The sequence below is a fragment of the Taudactylus pleione genome, unplaced genomic scaffold (genome assembly GCF_031769625.1).
Source record: "Taudactylus pleione unplaced genomic scaffold, aTauple2 ptg000010l, whole genome shotgun sequence".
Lineage (NCBI taxonomy): Eukaryota > Metazoa > Chordata > Amphibia > Anura > Myobatrachidae > Taudactylus > Taudactylus pleione.
The window spans coordinates 11,131,129-11,139,690 of NW_028284413.1; the positions used below are offsets into that span (position 1 = coordinate 11,131,129).

Here is an 8,562-nt window from a genome sequence, read left to right on the forward strand (position 1 = left end):
TATGCAGACTGTGGGCCTGATTCAGACCCGGTCGCAAGCGTATTGCGCTCGCAAACGGGTCGATGGTGGGCCAGTGCGCATGCGCACGACGGAGCCGGCTCCGTCGTGCGCATGCGCAAGACCCGGATAGCGACGGGCAATCCGTCGCTCCGGGTCTCGCAACAAAGGGGGCGAGCTGTCGATGGTGAGTGACGTGAATGCCTCCGTTTGGGAGCGGCCCCACTGACATCACGAGTGACGTTAGTGGGAGAGATTTCGGCTCTGTTAGAGCCGAAATCTCTCTGGGGCTTGCGGCAACGAGACCCTACCACAAGGGTCTCGTCGCAAGCCCGATGGTCGCGATGGTCTTGACCATCGTGACCATCTTCCTGGCCGCTCGTTATAGCTGTGGGTGGTCACCCACAGCTATGCTAGCGGCCAGGAGGCCGTTCTAAAAAAATATATCTAAGAGAAAAAAGTGGGCGTTACCAAAGTATGTTACCAATTATGCTAAAAAAAGATAAGCCACTCCTGCTGCCCCCACACAGTGGATCTGGATATCCACCTGATAACAATAAAGACCAAATAAAAGAAAGAAAATGGGAGCGCTGACAGTGGCTGCTAGTTTAAAAAATTTGTAATTTTATTGCATATGACACAATTCCAAAAATTATTTTAAAACATCAAAAAATGAAGGTACAGATGGATTTAATTGATTGGGCTTTTATTGCCACACTATTGAAGCTCGGAGCCGGCTCCACCATAAAATAATAATTATTATAAATATATGGATTCCTCCAAAGACTCATAAAAAATTATCTTTCCAAAGCACACACATTGAAACGAAGCGGAGCGTAAATTAAAGTCATTAGTCACAGCCTGCCAGCATGGGGGAAGCAATCGGGAAGCCGACTGCCTATATTCCGGCAGCCGGCTTCCCGACTGTCTTATCCCGGCAAGGGTGAAATGCCGGGAGACCGGCGCCCTGCATCACGATCGTAGTGATGCCGGGCGCCGCGAGTGGACAGCCGCAGGGGGCGAGGATTAGGTTTAGGGCTCCCAGGGGGGGACTTAGGGTTAGGCACCCCCCCGGGAGGGTTAGGCTAGGGGGACTTAGGTTTAGGTAGCGGGGAAGGGGGTGGTTAGGGTTAGGCACTTAGAGGGGGGATTAGGGTTAGGCACTTGGGGGGGAAGTTAGGGTTAGGCACCCCTAAGGAGGGTTAGGGTTAGGGGGGTTAGGTTAGTGGATACTTACCTATCCACGATCGGGATTTCCAGCGCTGTCGGGCTTCCGCTGCGTCGCACTCTGCTCCTGTCGGGCTGCTGCTGACGGGAATCGAACCGCCGGTCATGCGGCCGGCGGTATATCATACCCATTCCCAGCATGGATTAATTGCTGTTAGTATTTTTATCCATTCATACCCAGTTAGTAAAGGGTTAATGAGTGTGGAGAAAACAGCACAGTTCTTTCAACACAGATTAGAATGTTAGTATTGCAGCGTTACTATTGCAGTAGAAAATAGGTATTTCCTATAGTAAGTACATTACCATCCAACCATTTGGGTAGAAAAAACAGGATGTATTGTGGCAGTAAACCTCTACCCCAGTCCAGGGGGAGGAAACTCATGCAATAGTGCCAGCTCACAGATATAGATGAATATCAGCCAAAAGTTTGTAACACTTAGTGTACCATGTGGTCCGGAGGTGCTTGTGTCCTCAGGCAGAGGGACCTCTACTCCTGGATCCTGGCACTTCTTACCGCTCACGGTGAACCTAAGGGCTGTAAGGGCAGGCCGCTACACGCTGCTAACGCTGGCTGGTGACCGCTCCGTCACTTCCGGTGTTGTACTTCCGGCTTCTGATGTGCGTACCACCTGCGTTCCACGAGTCACCTGACCGTTTCTCCGCCCAATGACGCGGCGGTTTCATCTAAACAAAAAAATAGCCCGGCACTGATTCAGAGCGAGCGCTCTGTCAGAGCGTCCGGCTCTGAATCAGAGCCTCTGTCCACCAATGAATAAGCCTGACCCACTGGCCACCAATGTGACCCAACCACTGACCACCTATATGTGTTTAATGCATTGCCCACCCACTGACCACCTATATGTGTTTAATTCATCGCCCACCCACTCAGCACCTATGTGTTTAAAGCAATGCCCACCCACCCACTGACCACCTATATGTGTTTAATGCATCGCCCACCCACTCAGCACCTATATGTGTTTAAAGCATCGCAAACCTACCCAATGACCCCCTATATGTGTTTAATGCATCGCCCACCCCCTCAGCACCTATATGTGTTTAATGCATCGCCTAGCCCCTCAGCACCACTGACTCAAGTAAATTACTGTTTTTTTTAACATATTTTAAAATGCAAACAGGATTTCCCAACACCATAATAACATAACCAAACAACTTTTAAAATGTATTATATATATATATTAAAAATTTTGTTTTAAAAACTATTACAAATTAGGACAACATTGTATACGTCCATATTTTTACTTATTTTATTTTCCCAAACAGAAATGTCTATGAATCAGGAACGCGAGTTCATCACAGGCTTCCTTGAACATTGGGAGGCAAAGGAGTGCCTATGGAGGATTAATAGTCGCGACTACTCCAATAGGGTGAAGAAACTTATTACATTGGAGGAACTGGTTGAATACACCCGGCAATTCTACCATGATGCTACACTGAAGTCGGTGCGCCTCAAAATCCAAAACCTCGCACTGTGTTGATAAAAGAGCTGAAAAAGGTTGAGGATTCCAAGCGATCCGGAGCATCTGCTGATGATGTCTATTGCCCTACACTATGGTAGTACCCATTGATATAATTTCTAAAGGAGCAGGAACCACAACGACAGTCCATTGCACTGATGGCTGAGGGAGAGAGAGAACAGGAGGCGGAAGATGGTCCGAATGCTTCGTCCCAGGCTGGTTTGGTAAGTATAGTTTTTAAAATGTATCTGAGACAGTCCTCCTGCCATGGCACTGCTCCCGGGCCATTAAAATAGGCCATATACTCCTCTCTCTCCTGTTTTGCCCGTGCAGTGCCTGTTGATTGCATTGTTGTTGCTGCCAATGATGAAATCTGGCTAATCACCTCCGGAAGGTCTGGGTCTTCTCGCATAGCTGTGCCTGATGCCATTGGTAGGGTGGTTTTGTGGCGTAAAAAGTTATGGAGAACACAGCTGTCACGGCCAGGGTTTCTCGGCATGGTAATCACTGGGTATTACCTGTGAGGTCATTATGGTGGGGGGTCTCTGGCAGCGGTGCTGGTGTTTGGCGAGGGGCATTGGCTGCGCGTGGTTCTGTGCGGGCACATTGTCATTAGGCCTGGTGAGGTCTGGCGGTGTTTCCGTTCCATTGGCATGGGCGCCGCCATCTTGCCTGCGGCCATGTGATTCCAGCTGTCCAATCCTGGTAGGTCATGTGCTCATTCCAGCCAGTCACAGCACAGCACTGTTTAGGAAGGTCCAGAGCCTTCCTTCCTTTGCCAGTGCAACGTGTTTCTCAGCTGCGGCTGAGAGAGAGTACCTGTGCCTTACCTGCCTGCTTGTATACGCTCCTAGCCTGAACCTTGCCTGCTCCAACCTGCTGGACTTACCCTGCACACTCCATATACCTTCTTACCTGCCTGAGTACCTGAACCTGCTGATTCCCTGCACCTTGCTTCATTACACTCCCAGCTGGACTTCACTACCTCTGCCTGCATCAGTTACAGCTCACCAAACCTGCATTCATTTACAGCTCATCAAGCCTGCATTTAGTTACAGCTCATCATACCTGCATTCTGTTTTCAGCTCACCATACTTGTATACTGGACTGTTCCTGCCTGTCACTATCTGGACATTTTCTCATTAACCCCCACTACAGTTATCAAGTGCACTTTAGTGCTATACCTGGACTTTTTCATTTGCCATTCCCATGTCTTCTAAGTCACTTATTAAAAACTCCACTTTTTCATTTAAGTCTGCTTCTATGTCTGCTCCTATCACCACCCCGGGTCCACAGCAAATTTAGAACCTCACAACAGCAAGCCATCACGACCCAGTCTATCTTCTCCACACGCAGGTTTATACTGGTGTGTAAAATACGGAACCGGTTACTGAGTATCCCAAAGGTATTTTACACAATCCTGCGTGCCCGAGACAGCTGATAGTTGTATATTCGCTTTTCAGAAGTCAAGCCCCTTTGCGCATATGGCTTCATCACATTTTCATGTCATGCGAAGGCTTCGTCAGTCACAAAAACGAAGTTTAGGCCGTGCTTCGTCTCCTCCACTCACGGCAAGTTGAGAGTTTTGGAGGTGAGCCTCTCATAGAATGCCGTCTGCTTGAACAACCCACCATACGAAGCACGGCCATTCTTGCCAACATCTACAAAAACAAACTGATAGTTGGCATTCACCACCGCCATGAGAATGATACTGAAGTACCCCTTGTAGTTGAAATACTGTGATCCGCTGTTGGCAGGTGGGTTGATGCGGCTGTGTTTGCCATCGATTGCTCCCCTGCAGTTAGGGAAATTCCAACGCCGTTCAAAGTCTTCATCAATGGTTTGCCACTCCTCAACTGTATTAGGAAACTAGGGAAAAATGACAACAAAAACAAATGTTAAAACATTTACATTTTTTTTTCTTTTTTTTTTCAATTCAGACTCAAACACAAGAACTACATTTGTTGCCTACGCCCGATTTAAGCTGCATTGCTGACAGTGAGGGGGATGTGTGTTTATCCCAATGCACACCAACAACCACAACACCCCCAGCATCTACCCAGCAAAAAAGAAAACGTCCTGCGAAAAAGACACAAAACAAAGATAATGTGGACACATTTCTGCAACAACCAGAGCTGTTAAGAAGGCCCCCAGATCGTCTTAATAATTTTACCACTCATATTAATAGCACCATGCGGAATATGAGTGATGAAACGCAAAATCAATTCCAGCGGCTCTTGTATGAGTTGCTTGTCAGGGCTTTGGGTAACAACTAGTGATGAGCGGTTCGGATTCTGAGGAATCCGAACCGCTCCGAACAGGTGGAATCCGAGTCCACCCGAACGCAAGTTCGGGTGTTCCCGTCTGACTCGGATTCCACCTCGAGGCCGAACGTCACCCGTCCGGCGTCGGATTCTCGCGAGACCTCGCGAGAGCCGGTTGGCGTTCGGCCTCTATAAAAGGAACACGCTTAGTAAAGTTAGGTAGTGAGTGACTAGTGAGAGGGGAAAAGCGAGTTAGATTAGTTAGAGTAGTTCAAGTTCTTGCCACTGTGTGCTCCGTGACTGGGCTTAGCCCACTGAGTGCATTAATATTTATATTATACAAGCTCCGTGACTGGGCTTAGCCCACTGAGTATTCTATTATTTATATTATACAAGCTCCGTGAAAGGGCATAAGCCCAGTGAGTGTATTATACAAGCTCCGTGAAAGGGCATAAGTCCAGTGAGTGCATACAAGCTCCGTGACAGGGCATAGCCCACTGTGTCTATTATACAAGCTCCGTGAAAGGGCATAAGCCCAGTGAGTGCATACAAGCTCCGTGAAAGGGCATAAGCCCACTGAGTGTATTATATGAGCTCCGTGAAAAGGCATAGGCCCAGTGAGTGTATTATAAAAGCTCCGTGAAAGGGCATAGGCCCAGTGAGTGTATTATACAAGCTCCGTGAATTTAGATTTCACAGGGGTAAAGACAAAAAAAAACCTCTAAAGACTACTACTATTGCAGAGAAACAGAAAATTGACAACATACCATTCACCACACGTAGCGGCAAAGGAAAGACTCAGGCTTTGCCCTTTATTTCTGAGTGGTGGTTCTGCAACTGTCAAATGATAAAAGACCTTTTCAATCAGACTATAGAAGTGTGAAAACATTTAAAACCAATAAGGCAGTAGAACAAACTGTGGCCCTCATTCAGAGCCACTCGCTAGCGGCAGTACGCTCGTTCCGAGCGATGTTCGCACATCTGCGCATGCGTACGGATCGTTATACGCATGCGTGAACCAGTCAGTGCGGCCGAAATTCATGTGCTCGCAATATAGCGAATGCCTGCTATTTTGAGTGACAGAATGAGGCGTATGTGGGTGGTAACAGGGGAAGGTGCTTGAAAATGGGGAGTGGAGATCCGAACGCAGGCGTGCTTAAAGGTCAAAACGGGCGTTTTATGGGTGTGCATAATTAATACAGCAGCGTCATTGACCACGTCACTGGGTTATTTTAAAGCCAGAACTGCTCGCAAGATTGTGGTAGCAAAAACCAACCACAAGAATAGCGAGCAGTTCATACGCTGTACGATGTACTCGATTAATCTAATAAATAGCGGACATGACGTATGGTGCGTGCGGCCAGGGGGCGTTTTTAACAAAAAAACGAGCGTATGTTTTGCTCGCTCGTTCAGACTTAGAGGTGGGAACAGACTGCAATTTGCGAACGGATCATTTGAATAGCCACCCCTTGTTTTTGAACGAACAACCACAAATAGCGAACGGCTCTGAATCAGGCCCTGTGTTTTTTGAAACACAAATGTCAGAAATCCCAGAGGAGAGTCTAAGTGGGTCCACGAGTGTCATTGCTATGTGTAAGCCTGACCTTTCAGAGAAGCCGCCCTCCACAGTTTCTTTTCCATCTGTAGTTGTGGGGATGAGCAGTATTGCCGAGGACATAGAAATTGAGGATGCCACCGTGGAATTGCAAGAGGATGAGAGGAATATATGTGCAGCTGACGCTGGCACTAATGAGGATGTTGAGGATGAGGATATTATTTGTATAAGTCAGGCATCAGTGGAAGCAGCTCTTGGCCAAGATAAGAAGGCCATTGCCATGCCTGGGCATAGAACCAACAAATCCACATCTTTTGTGTGGAATTACTTTTACCCAAACCCTGACAATGTTTGTCAAGCCATTTGTAGCCTCTGTGAGATCACAGTTAGTAGAGGTAGGGACGTTAAGCATCTAAGAACCTCTACGCTATTACGTCATCTGCAGCGAGCTCATGACAGGTGTTTGATAACAGTGAATACTGCAAAAAATATAACAACAAGCAGTCCAGCATTAGCCAGATGCCTTCTCTCTACTAAATCCCAGCACCTGCAATCTCCGCCGACAACACCTTCCTCCTCAATATCCTCAGGAATGATCAGTGGTAGTACAACAACCAATTTGTTAATGCTAAGTCACGGTGACTCCTCCAATTTTCAGGACACCTCAGAAGAAACTGAATCTTTGAGCGCTAGGCCTGCTGCTGCTGCTGCTGGTGGACCTTCATCCCAGAAGTGGACCAAGAAGACTACTAGTAGTATACCAAAAAAACAATTGACTGTTAAAGAATCTCTTGCAAGGGGAAGCAAGTATGACTGCTCTCACCCTGTGGCACAACGGATCACTGACGCCATGACAGCTATGCTAATATTAGATCTGCGTCCAATATCCGCAATTAATGCAGTGGGATTTACACAGCTAATTGAGGTCATGTGTCCCCGGTACCAAATTCCATCTCGGTTTCATTTTACCCGAAAAGCCATTCCTCGGCTGTACCAGGACGTTAAATAGAACCTAATTATTGGCCTGCAAAATGCTATTGTACCCACTGTCCACTTAGCCACAGATATGTGGACAAGCGGTAGTGGACAAACTAAAGACTAAATGACTGTGACGGCCCACTGGGTGGGTGAATCGCCTTCAGCAGCAGCAGTATCTAACAAACAACACCAGCTCATTCAGAGGCAGGCATCTCTGTGCATCACCGGATTCAATAAGAGGCATACCGCTGACAACCTCTTAGAAAAACTAAGAGATGTCATAGAAACATGGCTTACCCCACTTGGACTCTCCTCAGGATTTGTGATTTCTGACAATGCTACAAATATAGTGAAAGCATTACAGCTGGGTGAATTCCAACACATCTCCTGTTTTGCTCACACAATAAACTTAGTGGTGAAGGGTTTTTTTAAAAATGACAGGGGCATGCAGGAGATGCTGTCTGTGGCCCGAAAAATTACGGGACATTTTCGGCATTCAGCAACAGCGTGCAGGAGATTGCAGCACCTGCAAGACCAGTTTAATTTGCCCTGCCATCAACTGAAGCAAGAAGTGGTAACGAGGTAGAACTCAACCCTGTATATGCTTCAGCGGATGGAGGAGCAGCAAAAAGCCATCCATAGCTATACGACAAGCCATGACATTGGGAGAGGAGGGGGAATGTACCTTACCCCAGCACAGTGGAGAGTACTTTCTGTCTTGTGCAAGGTGCTCAAACCATTTGAAGTTGCCACTTGTGAAGTGAGTGCTGACACTGCTAGCTTGAGTAAGGTGATTCCCCTGATTTCGCTTTTGGAAAAGCAGCTGGAGAAATTGAAGGATGAGATTAAACAAAGTGATTCCGCAAAGTATGCTGGACTGATAGATCAAGTCCTTTGTTCGCTTCGCCAGGATCCACGGGTGGCCAAGATCTTGAAATCTGATCATTATATTTTAGCAACCATTCTTGATCCTAGGTTCTAGTCATATGCTGTGTCTTTCTTTACAATTGACCCAGATCTTAAAAGAACCAAAGCGCTCCTGGTGAGCAAGTTGGCAGCTGAAGTG

General features: G+C 47.2%; 1 pseudogene; it reads right to left on the bottom strand.

The window, feature by feature from the left end:
* Positions 1-2,778: 2,778 nt before the first annotated feature.
* LOC148542696 (uncharacterized) lies at positions 2,779-4,400 on the bottom strand (annotated as a pseudogene).
* Between the last annotated feature and the right edge of the window lie 4,162 nt (positions 4,401-8,562).